Source organism: Peromyscus eremicus, chromosome 8a, assembly GCF_949786415.1.
Source record: "Peromyscus eremicus chromosome 8a, PerEre_H2_v1, whole genome shotgun sequence".
Classification (NCBI taxonomy): domain Eukaryota; kingdom Metazoa; phylum Chordata; class Mammalia; order Rodentia; family Cricetidae; genus Peromyscus; species Peromyscus eremicus.
Window position 1 is genome coordinate 83,975,004 of NC_081423.1, and position 11,543 is coordinate 83,986,546.

The window sequence follows — 11,543 nt, forward strand, 5'->3', positions numbered from 1 at the left end:
AGGGGGTGCACCGTTCCTGGAGGTACTGCAATACCAGGTCGATGCGTGGAGTGGACGGAGCAAGCTCCTATTCCAACTCCTAGTTCCAAAAATCCATTTAATATATTGTCCTCGGATAGAGGACGTATCAGATATTAAACTGATAAGAACAGATACTACACTTGATCTTAGCCAAAAGGCCGAGAAGCGATAACCCTCCCGTCACAACCGCCCGCGACACTCACGTGCGCACACACCTTCACATCACGGTCGCAAACACGCACGCAGCCACAGGCACGCGCCCGACACCGACTCTCCTGCTCTGTGCTGACCACGACCTTCACTCCAGGGAAAGCCTGCGAGATCCAGCGTGGGCCGAGGATAGTTTTGTTGCTCGTTTCGCTCCCAGAGTTCCCGGGAGACGCGGCCACCTCCTCATTTGCATGCCCCGCCCAACGCGCAGCAGCGTCGGGAATAGCTCCTAACCGGAAGCAAGAAGGATGGCTCCTTCAGCCAGTTCGCTGTGTCTGACCCACAGACCCATAAGCTCTGCCAGGTTCTTTACAGTGCTTCAGATACAGGATTGAGGACCACGGGAGATCATCACTCTCTTCCACTTTCCTTACATTTTTCCCTTTCTCTACCTTTATACCTGGGCCTAGGCTCCTTCTTTATGAAGAGATGCATTCAACAATCAGTTGGGGAGGGCCGGTGGTCACAAGACAGTCCCCTAGTTATGCAAACTCTGACCAGGTCAAGGGGTGCACGGACCCTTAGGGAAAGAGACCCTTAGAAGTCCAACTTATCTGTTTGTTATTACATATTTCTTTTTTGTTGTTTTGAAACTGTGTCTCATACTGCAGCCCAGGCTAGACTGGAACTTACCGCAACCTTCCTGTCTCGGCCTCCTCGGTGCTGTGATTACAGGTGAAAGCCATTACACGCAGCTTCCAAATACTGGGTTTCCCGTGTCGAATCCGAGAAGGAGCCTGAAAAAGCAGGAACCCGCAGTTGACATACTCAAGGGGCGGCACCAGAAATCAGCACAGTGGGCTGCAGGGAGAAGGGGGCTAAAAAGCCGGAGACAGGGCTGGAGAGATGCCTCAGAGGTTAAGAGCACTCACTGGCTGCTCTCCAGAGGTCCTGAGTTCAAACCCCAGCAACCACATGGTGGCTCACAACCATCTGTAATGAGATCTGGTGCCCTCTTCTGGTGTGCAGGCAGAACACTGTGTACATAATCAATACATCTTTTAAAGAGAGAGCTCGAGCCAGAGATGAACCACAGCGTAGAGTGGTGTGTGACATTTTCTAGGGAGAGGTTCACGTCCTGAAAAGGCATTGCTAGCTGACAAGAGAAAAGATTCCACCACTCTGCTGGAGAACAGTGTATCCGGTTACTTATAGATCCAAGGAAATGGGTGGCTTGTGGGAACACAGAAAAGTCAAAGGCTCTGCTTTAGCAGCCCACCCTGCTAAAAGACTCATGAAAGCTGCTATCTGTTATGGGTCTGGGGTCATTCAGAGATTTACCAGTCTGACCATTAATACTTTTAACAACGCGTGGACGGACAGCTCAGCGGTTAAGAGCACTGTTTGCTCTTCCAGAGGACCCAGGTTCAATTCCCAGCACCCACATGGCAGCTCACACCTGTCTGAAACGCCAGATCCAGGGCTTCTGACACCCTCACACAGACATACATGCAGGCAAAATACCAATGTACATAAAATAAAAATAAATTATATAAGAAAATAAATTTTGGGCTGGAGAGATGGCTCAGAGGATAAGAGCACCGATTGCTCTTCCAGAGGTCCTGAGTTCAATTCCCAGCACCCACACGGTGGCTCACATCCATCTGTAATGAGATCTGGAGAAAAACAAAACAAAACAACAACAACAAAAAGACGAAAATAAATTTTAGCAGAGAAGAGGCTTTTATTCGGATACTGGCACCAGGCTACCCCCAGGACCCAAGATTCCCAAATGTAGCCGGGAGCTGCATTAGTCAGCTTTATACAGGCAAAGAACACAAAATCACATTCTGTTCACCTGCAAACAGAAGGTTACATTCTGTTTTGTGAAGTCTTGGTTCTCTTGAGCAAAACAAGCTTTCATTTACAGAAGCAGAAACAGTGTTTAACCTTATGATCTAGTATCTTTCATACAACAGTTTTGTTAACATTGTACTAAACCACGGGGCGGTTGTGGCGTAAGCCTTTAATCTCAGCACTTGTGAGGGAGAGGCAGGTGGATCTCAGTGAGTTCGAGGCCAGCTTGGTCTACAAAGTGAGTTCCAGGACAACAAGGGCTACACAGAGAAACCCTGTCTTGAAAAATCAAAAATAAGTATACATATATGTATATAAATAAATAAATAAATAAATAAATAAATAAATAAATAAATGTATAAGACCAGGCCATGATAATAACAGCCCTTAATATTTGGAAGTTTAGCTTTGCTTTGCAGTTCTCTCAAGCACAAAAACATAAGCCAGTGGTGGTGGCACGCGAACTCAGGAGGCAGAGGCAGGCGGATCTCTGTGAGTTCGAGGCCAGCCTATGTTACAGGAATTTTGTCTATGTTGTGGTCCGATGGCCAACGGAATAGAGTGTTTGGCACGAGAGGTGGGGTTCACATTCGGCAGTCCCGAATGGATCATGGAGTTCCCTGGCTGACTGGGGATGTGAGAAAGAAAGGCGCCTGGAAGAGAGAGGATGAGGCAGGGCCAAGGGGTTGCCCTGGCTTTTTGCCAGGAAGTGCCTGTGTGGCTGTGTGTGTGTCGAGGTCGCTTGTGATTATCTCAGGGGGTTTTGTTGTTATTTTTTATATATTTTGATATATTTTCTCTGTGTAGCTTTGGAGACTGTCCTGGATCTCTCTCTGTAGACCAGGCTGGCCTCAAACTCAGAGCCTCCCCTGCCTCTGCCTCCCGAGTGCTGGATTAAAGGCCTGTGCCACCACCACCCAGCTTTATCTCAGGTTTTTAATCTTTAATATTTGTCCCTGATTTTATAATATAATGAACAGTAAAAGAGATGGCTATAAGCCTGGTCTACAGAGGGCTACATGGAAAAACCCCGTCTTGAAAAAACCAAACCAACCCACATAAACAAACAAAAAAAACCAACACATTACCCATTGAGTATCTTCTGGGCTACCTGAAGAGTCTTCTCTGGCCACAATTGTTACTGCTTATTTAAGTGGGTAAGGTGGGGCGGCTAGGTTTCAGAAACTTCCTGAGCCTTGCAAGTTTTATTTACTTCCTCCCTCGATCCTCTATTAGATGCTATGAACTACACTTGGTTCTTGGAATCAGAAAATGAAGGTGTTGGCCACTTGGATACTTAGGAGAACGTATAAACAGATGCATAAGTAACTAACAATATGTTGAGTTTATTTGTATTCAAGTGTTATGAATAACAATGAAAGATTTCCATATGCCAATACTGGGTTTCTCCGCCGATGCCGTAAATCAGATCAGGCCAAATTAAATTCCCGGTTTTAATCCCAGCAAAGCATTCTGGGGTGGGCTCAGGGAAAGAGGGGAACCCACAAGGCTGCTCCTGAGGGGGGGCCCTTAAATACCCTCCAGGGGAGGAGCTGCTGTTTGTCAGACTTTCTTTGGGCAGGGTCTGGAGAGGGCTGCTCCAGGGGAGGAGCCGTGTGTGTGTGTGTGTGTGTGTGTGTGTGTGTGTGTGTGTGTGTGTAATGGGCCCCTGAGCTGGAGATCCCCAACAAACACCACTTTCTAATGATGAGGGAAAACTTCTGGGAAGGAATGAGTAATTAAGGTGAAGGGCTCGCTAACGGGCCCAAACATTGTAAACATGGCGCCAGCAAGTCTTGCTCCTTCCTTCTCCCTTGCTAAACCGTGACATCACATTCTTTTTTTTTTTTTTTTTTGGTTTTTCGAGACAGGGTTTCTCTGCGTAGCTTTGCGCCTCTCCTGGAACTCACTTGGTAGCCCAGACTGGCCTCGAACTCACAGAGATCCGCCTGGCTCTGCCTCCCGAGTGCTGGGATTAAAGGCGTGCGCCACCACCGCCCGGCTGTGACATCACATTCTTAAGGCTAGCCCCCCCTCCCCCCCAGGTCCATTCCCTCACTTGGCCACTGACTCATTCCTGAGACTGATCACCAAGGTCCAGCAGTCAACATTCATTATCTGGCTACACTGGCTAATATAGGGCTGTATAACCAGGACTTAGCCTAGGACTTAACGATTCCCCCAGCACAGACCTCCCTCTTCTCTCCTGAAAAACCAACTCCTCAAAACAAACAAAACAAGCATAAACAACAAAAGACACCTCGCTCGCTCGCTCGCTCGCTCGCTCGCTGCTGCTGGCGCTGAAGGCTCCACACCCCTCCAGCACATCCCAGCTTGCCCCTCGCGGGTCACAAATCTCCTTTATGTTAAGAGTCGGTGTCCAAGCGTGTTCTGTGCCAACGCTAAGGCCCCTTTCCATAAGGAATGCACAGTAATGTGTAAAATATGTAAACTCAAGACTTGGTATTTGAAATGGCGAAGAAGCTTGTTAACTGGCCACGAGCCTCTATGTTACTTTGTAATAGGGGTTCTTAACTTGGAGAGGGGTGGGTGGATGGTTCACCTCCTCTGCTGTGTCAGATTCTCAAACAGGAGCCACTAGATGGGGAGACAAACTCTTTATTTGCTAACTCAACCCGTTTCCACAGTTCTTTGCTGCTTTCTTTCCTTCCTCTCCCTCTCTTTTTTTCTTTTTTCTTTTCTTTTTTTCTTTTTTTCTTTTTTTTTTTCCGAGACAGGGTTTCTCTGTGTAGTTTTAGTGTCTTTCCTGGAACTCACTCTGTAGACCAGGCTGGCTTCGAACTCACAGAGATCCGTCTGGCTCTGCCTCTCGAGTGCTGGGACTAAAAGCATGCGCCACCACCGCCCGGCCCTCGCTCTCTTTGGAACGCTATCACACCTGGTTTTTGTGATGCTGCTCAGGCTTGAACCCTGGGCTTCCTGCATGCTAGGCTAACACTCCACCAACCGAGCTCCATCTCTGGCCCCCAGGGCAACCTGCCACTTAACCAGGGATCCTAACAATGATGGCGGACAGCACTGAGGCTTAGATGGACAGCATTGTGTGTGGGGCTCACTCTGATGCAGGACTTGGGACCTCCTTCTGACCCCCTGATCTTCACTGTCCCTTATGGAGTTGGAATTGATTGATCTCGTGTCTCCAAAGTAGAACCTGGCAGGCTGTGTGACATTTGTGGGTCTCTCTCCTGACTGCAGGTTCGTCTCGGCACTAGACTCAAGGCCCTGAGACATCAGGCCTTTGCCTTAAGCAGCTCATGATGCCAAGAACTACTTTGGCTTCAATGGATGGTCAAAAAGGATCATCAAGGTAAGCCTTGTACATTTTTCGACTAACCACACTCTCTCCTTCCATATTATAATCCTAGACACCGGGGAGGATTGAATAGGGCTTCTAGGAGGACATGTCAGGGGCCAGCTATGGCAAGGATAGGTGGATGTGTTTCTTGTACCACCCTGAACCACCTGCCTAGGGGTGGCAGCATCTCCAGTGGGTTGGGCCCTCCCACATCAATCATTAACCAAGAAAATGTCCTATAGACTTGCCTACAGGACAGTCTGATGGAGGCATTTTTCTCAACTGAAGTTTCCTCTTCCTCAACGACCCTCGTCACACTGAGGAAAACCTGAGCAGCTGACGGAGTCTGCCGAACATGCACGTTTTGCTCTGTTGACTGACTGTTGAACCCGGGGTCTTTTCCTTGCCGAAGCACTCTACCACTGATCTACAGCCCTGCCTCCTCCTCTTTTTTGTTTGCTTGTGTACGCCAGGTGGACCTCGAACTCATTATGTAGCTAAAAATGACCTTGGCATTTCTCCTACTTATACCCCAGAGTACTTCAAGTTCAGATATGCGACAAGAGGCTGAATTTTGTGTGTGCGGGAGATCAAATCCAGGTCTTTGTGCATGCAGGGCAACCAACCACTCTACCAACTGAACTACACACACACACACACACACACACACACACACACTCGTTTTTTTCTTCTCTTCCTTCAAGTATCTCACTGCCTCAGTCTGCCAAGCACTAGAATTACACTTACAATACACAATAATTCTGATGCTCTCCTCCTCATCCTTTATAAAGTGCCAGAGTTTCTGAAGTAGCGAGTGGGAAGAGACTCCAGGCATCGATCTGGTCCTAAAGGCATTCCTGCCCAAAAGAGTTCCTTTAGTTTCACTCGGCTCATAGCCTTTCCCTACGCAACCAGGTCCAGCCTGGAACACTGGCTCTTCCTATGGACCAGCCTGTGGAGTTGAATACAGGTCTGCTCCATAAAGCTCAATCCAAAATGAGTTTTAGACTGTTTAAAACAAAACAAAACAAAAACAAAAACGTGCCGGGTGTGGTAGCTCACAGCTTTAGGGAGGCAAGACCAGGCCTATCTCTCTGTGAGTCTGAGGCCAGCTCTGGGATAGCCAGGGATACACAGAAAGACCCTGTCTCAAATTTTAGGAAAGGAACCCGGCTGTTGGTCCTGGCTGAGGCGGGAGGATCATGGAATATTTCAGGTCTGCAATTTCTAGGCGAAAGACTCCATGTGAAAACAAGAAGAACAGGGAAAGGAAGGAAGGAACGAAGGGGGCGGCGGAGGCAAAAACCCCAGAGAGCAGTGTCACAGCAAAGGAGCTGACATTCCAAGGGCCCGGCTCCCAAGGCTCCGTCCACCCCTCCCCCGGGGCCACACCCGGGCAGGGAGGGCACCGGCCCCCTCCCCTCGGTCGCGGGTGCCATCTCAGGGCGAGACGAGATTCGGCCCAATGGACTAGATAGAAGCGGGGTGGGGAACCTCTTGTGGCAGGGACCGTCAAAGATTAAGAACCGGGCAGAATGGCGGGCGGGGCTCTGTCTGCGCTCCCGCGGCGCTGTGCAGCGCAGAGATGGAATGCGCGCTGGGCGGGGCATGCAAATGAGGAGGTGGCCGCGTCTCCCGGGAACTCTGGGAGCGAAACGAGCAACAAAACTATCCTCGTCCCACCTGGATCTCGCAGGCTTTCCCTGGAGTGAAGGTCGTGGTCAGGAAAGAGCAGGAGAGTCGGTGTCGGGCGCGTGCCTGTGGCTGCGTGCGTGTTTGCGACCGTGATGTGAAGGTGTGTGCGCACGTGAGTGTCGCGGGCGGTTGTGACGGGAGGGTTATCGCTTCTCGGCCTTTTGGCTAAGATCAAGTGTAGTATCTGTTCTTATCAGTTTAATATCTGATACGTCCTCTATCCGAGGACAATATATTAAATGGATTTTTGGAACTAGGAGTTGGAATAGGAGCTTGCTCCGTCCACTCTACGCATCGACCTGGTATTGCAGTACCTCCAGGAACGGTGCACCCCCTCGGGGGACCTCTAACGCTGGTTCAAATATAAGATTAACGCACCTCTTGACTCATTGTTACTAAGCCTTTTACCTTTTTAAAACTTGGTTTCTCTCTCTCTCTCTCTCTCTCTCTCTGTACTGCGCCTTAATGGTGCCTTCTGCTTTCAAGTATTGAACTCATTACAGTCTTAAACTGGCCTGTCACTTGGTGGACTACTTTGAAATCGAAGGCTTGTAGTTTTAACTTTAAAGCCTCCCGAGGTATGTATGCTTCACCGTATATCTACCTCGATACCTATCTATCTCGACTTCTTTGTGTGTTTCTAGGTGCTGCTAATCCTCTGTCCGTACAGATAGACCTGGTAAAGGTTTTTCTCTCATTTTTGCCTCCTTCACTCAACTGACAGTTTTCTTTTCTGGTACAGACATCTTTTAATTCCATGCAATCCTTTTTTAATCATTGATTTTACTTCATGAACGATTGGAAGTCTGTTTAGAAAGTCCTTATTGATGTGTATCTCTTGAAACATGTTCCCTACCTTCTTCCTTATGGCACTTTTTTTAAGGTATTTTGCTGAGGTCATTTGAAGTTGGTTTTTTTTTGGGGGGGGGGTGTATGGGGTAAGAGATCAGGATCTACTTTCGTTATTTTACATGTAGTCATTTGTTGACGATGTGTTGTTGTTTTTTTTCCCCCTCCAATGTGTATTTCTTGGTACCTTTGTCAAAAATCAAAAGGCTATGTGGCCTTATGTCTTGCTCCTTTGTTTATTCCAATTGCCCCAGGTGTCTGTACTATTTTTACTGTTGTGCCTGTAACTTGAAATCATGTATGGTGATAACCCCAGCAATATATTTTATTTTATTTTTTTTTTTGACCAGGATTGCTTTGGCTTTCCAGAGTTTTTTATGGTTTTATACACACATCCACTCCGTATTTGTAAAAGAGGGTCACTAGCCTTTTTATTGCAGTTGCATTTAATCTCTAAATTGCTTTTGGTAGAATGGTCATTTTTCTCAAAATTCTTTTGAACTAAAAGACAGTTTTTCCATTGTGAAACCAAATCAGGAGCCACATTGTTATGCATTGTTATTAAGTCTCTTTGACTTACTAAGTTTCTGTTTCTTAACCCTTTTGTATCCTGCAAACCACGTTTTAATCTACATTAAACTTGTGAGCGTATGCCTGCTCTTTGCCTTGCTAAACTCCCGAACCTGTGAGCTGATTGCCCTTTTGCTTTTGCTTTAGGAAAATGTCTTCAGATACCTTGATTCCTCCTCTTCCACATGATAAATTCTCGCACTTATCTTTATTACCTCCTTTTTAACTGCCAATTATCCTGACAGCAGATTTCTATCCACCCCACAGGCAGCCTTTAAGCCCTGAGCTCCCCACTCTTCTGTCCTGGAGCTAAAACAATCCCCCCCCCCCCCCCGAGCTGAGGACCGAACCCAGAGCCTTGCGCTTGCTAGGCAAGTGTTCTACCACTGAACTAAATCCCCAACACAAACAATTCTCTTTTTTTTTTTTTAAAGATTTATTTATTATGTATACAGTGTTCTGTCTGCACATATCCCTGCAGGCCAGAAGAGGGCACCAGATCCCATTACAGATGGTTGTGAGCCACCATGTGGGTGCTGGGAATTGAACTCAGGACCTCTGGAAGAACAGCCAGTGCTCTTAACCGCTGAGCCATCTCTCCAGTCCCAATTCTCTTTTTAAAAAGACTTTTTCTTAAAAAACAAAACAAAAAAAACCTGTCTCAGAAACCCACCCCACCTTTCGAGACAGGATTTCTCTGTGTAGCTTTGCGCCTTTCCTGGAACTCACTTGGTAGCCCCGGCTGGCCTCGAACTCACAGAGATCTGCCTGCCTCTGCCTCCGGAGTGCTGGGATTAAAGGCGTGCGCCACCGCCGCCCGGCGCCATCTCCCTTTCTTGGTGGAGGCCACCATTTTCCTCCTATTCTAGGTTTTCACACTTCCAGTTTGTCAACCTATCTATATGTTACTCCATCCACAGTCTTCAGCCAACAAACACCCCTTAGGGTCTCAAGTTTACACAATGCCCTTGGAATATCCTCAGAAACTGAATTATTCATCGTGGCCAATCTGAGTCCAGTGTGTTGATACACATCATACCATGTGCTATAGTTGACCACACATTCATTACAGTTTATCCAAGCCTGAAAAGCTTCCCCAGGCTGTAGGTTATTTCCCATGACCTACATAACTGCCTTAAACCCAGCCTGGGTGATTATCTCTGTATAATTTTCTGTGAAATCTACTTTACTCCTTTCCTGTATCACAGAAATCACCATTGATCTAGGAATACAGAACATGAAGATCAGATAGAAGAAAAAGACTAGCATTACAAGAAATTATATGGAGAACATGACATGTGCATGCCATAAAGCATGACCTTGGGACATGTAGGCGTTTCTGCCTTGGCCCTCTAGAGGCATGCTAAGCAGAAGATCCAGAGTTCAGGAACACATGGAGGGTTGATGGTCCACAATCTTGGGTCCCTCATCTCCAATCTTATATGCCGTCCCCAGCAACCACCCAGGAATTTTTTTTTTTAGATTTATTTTTACTACTTCAGGTGTTCTGCCTGCATGTACATCTGTGCACCACATTCATGTTTGGCGCCCAAGGAGGTGGTGAGCCACCAAGTAGATGCTGGAAATTGAACCTGGGTCCTTTGCAACAGGAAAAAATACTCTTAACCACTGAGTCAACTCTATAGCCTTACTGTGCATTTAAAAAAAAATCCTGCCAGGTTGTTGAAAGTGTTGTGAGTTCTGAGTTTTCTGGTCTTTAGACTACAAATAATTGTGAGTTGCCAAAGAGACTATCAAATAGAGCTGTGTGTATCTGTGGGTGTGCCAGCAGAACATCCCTGTCTCTGCTTCCAAGGCCTCAGGTTAAGGTGTGCCAACTACCTAGCTGTAAGTTTTGTTCAGTGTTTTATGAGACATAGTTTCTCTGTAGCCCTGGCTGCCTCAAACTCATAACCAGCACCCAGTCTCCGCACACCGCTTTTATGGTTCAGAAAATTCAGTTTTGTTTTCTGTGTTGTGTCAAGTAGCTAGTTTTACTTTCAAGAAATTTTGTAGTGAGAAACTGAGAAAATAAATGTAGAACCTCAAAGAGCCAATGTGATACAGGAAACAAATACTAAATAACCCAGCAAAAAAGCCAAAATCATAGAGGTAACATACAAAACCAGAGAGGAAAAAAAACAGAGAGGAAAACTATGGGGGAAAAAAAGTTAGTCTTACTTTTGAACCTTTGTGTGTGTGTGTCTTAAAGTGTGTATAAAACCATAAAAAACTCTGGAAAGCCAAAGCAATCCTGGTCAAAAAAAAAAAATAAAATAAAATATATTGCTGGGGTTATCACCATACATGATTTCAAGTTACAGGCACAACAGTAAAAATAGTACAGACACCTGGGGCAATTGGAATAAACAAAGGAGCAAGACATAAGGCCACATAGCCTTTTGATTTTTGACAAAGGTACCAAGAAATACACATTGGAGGGGGAAAAAAAACAACAACACATCGTCAACAAATGACTACATGTAAAATAACGAAAGTAGATCCTGATCTCTTACCCCATACACCCCCCCCCCAAAAAAAAAACCAACTTCAAATGACCTCAGCAAAATACCTTAAAAAAAGTGCCATAAGGAAGAAGGTAGGGAACATGTTTCAAGAGATACACATCAATAAGGACTTTCTAAACAGACTTCCAATCGTTCATGAAGTAAAATCAATGATTAAAAAAGGATTGCATGGAATTAAAAGATGTCTGTACCAGAAAAGAAAACTGTCAGTTGAGTGAAGGAGGCAAAAATGAGAGAAAAACCTTTACCAGGTCTATCTGTACGGACAGAGGATTAGCAGCACCTAGAAACACACAAAGAAGTCGAGATAGATAGGTATCGAGGTAGATATACGGTGAAGCATACATACCTCGGGAGGCTTTAAAGTTAAACTACAAGCCTTCGATTTCAAAGTAGTCCACCAAGTGACAGGCCAGTTTAAGACTGTAATGAGTTCAATACTTGAAAGCAGAAGGCACCATTAAGGCGCAGTACAGAGAGAGAGAGAGAGAGAGAAACCAAGTTTTAAAAAGGTAAAAGGCTTAGTAACAATGAGTCAAGAGGTGCGTTAATCTTAT

General features: G+C 46.2%; 2 non-coding genes across 2 annotated transcripts; one reads left to right on the forward strand and one right to left on the reverse strand.

Annotated features, from left to right (window-relative positions):
* Positions 1–191, reverse strand: LOC131918178 (U2 spliceosomal RNA). The gene has a single exon (XR_009380913.1). It is a non-coding gene; the product is annotated as a U2 spliceosomal RNA (small nuclear RNA).
* A 6,993-nt stretch (positions 192–7,184) lies between these two features.
* Positions 7,185–7,375, forward strand: LOC131918182 (U2 spliceosomal RNA). The gene has a single exon (XR_009380915.1). It is a non-coding gene; the product is annotated as a U2 spliceosomal RNA (small nuclear RNA).
* Positions 7,376–11,543: the final 4,168 nt, after the last annotated feature.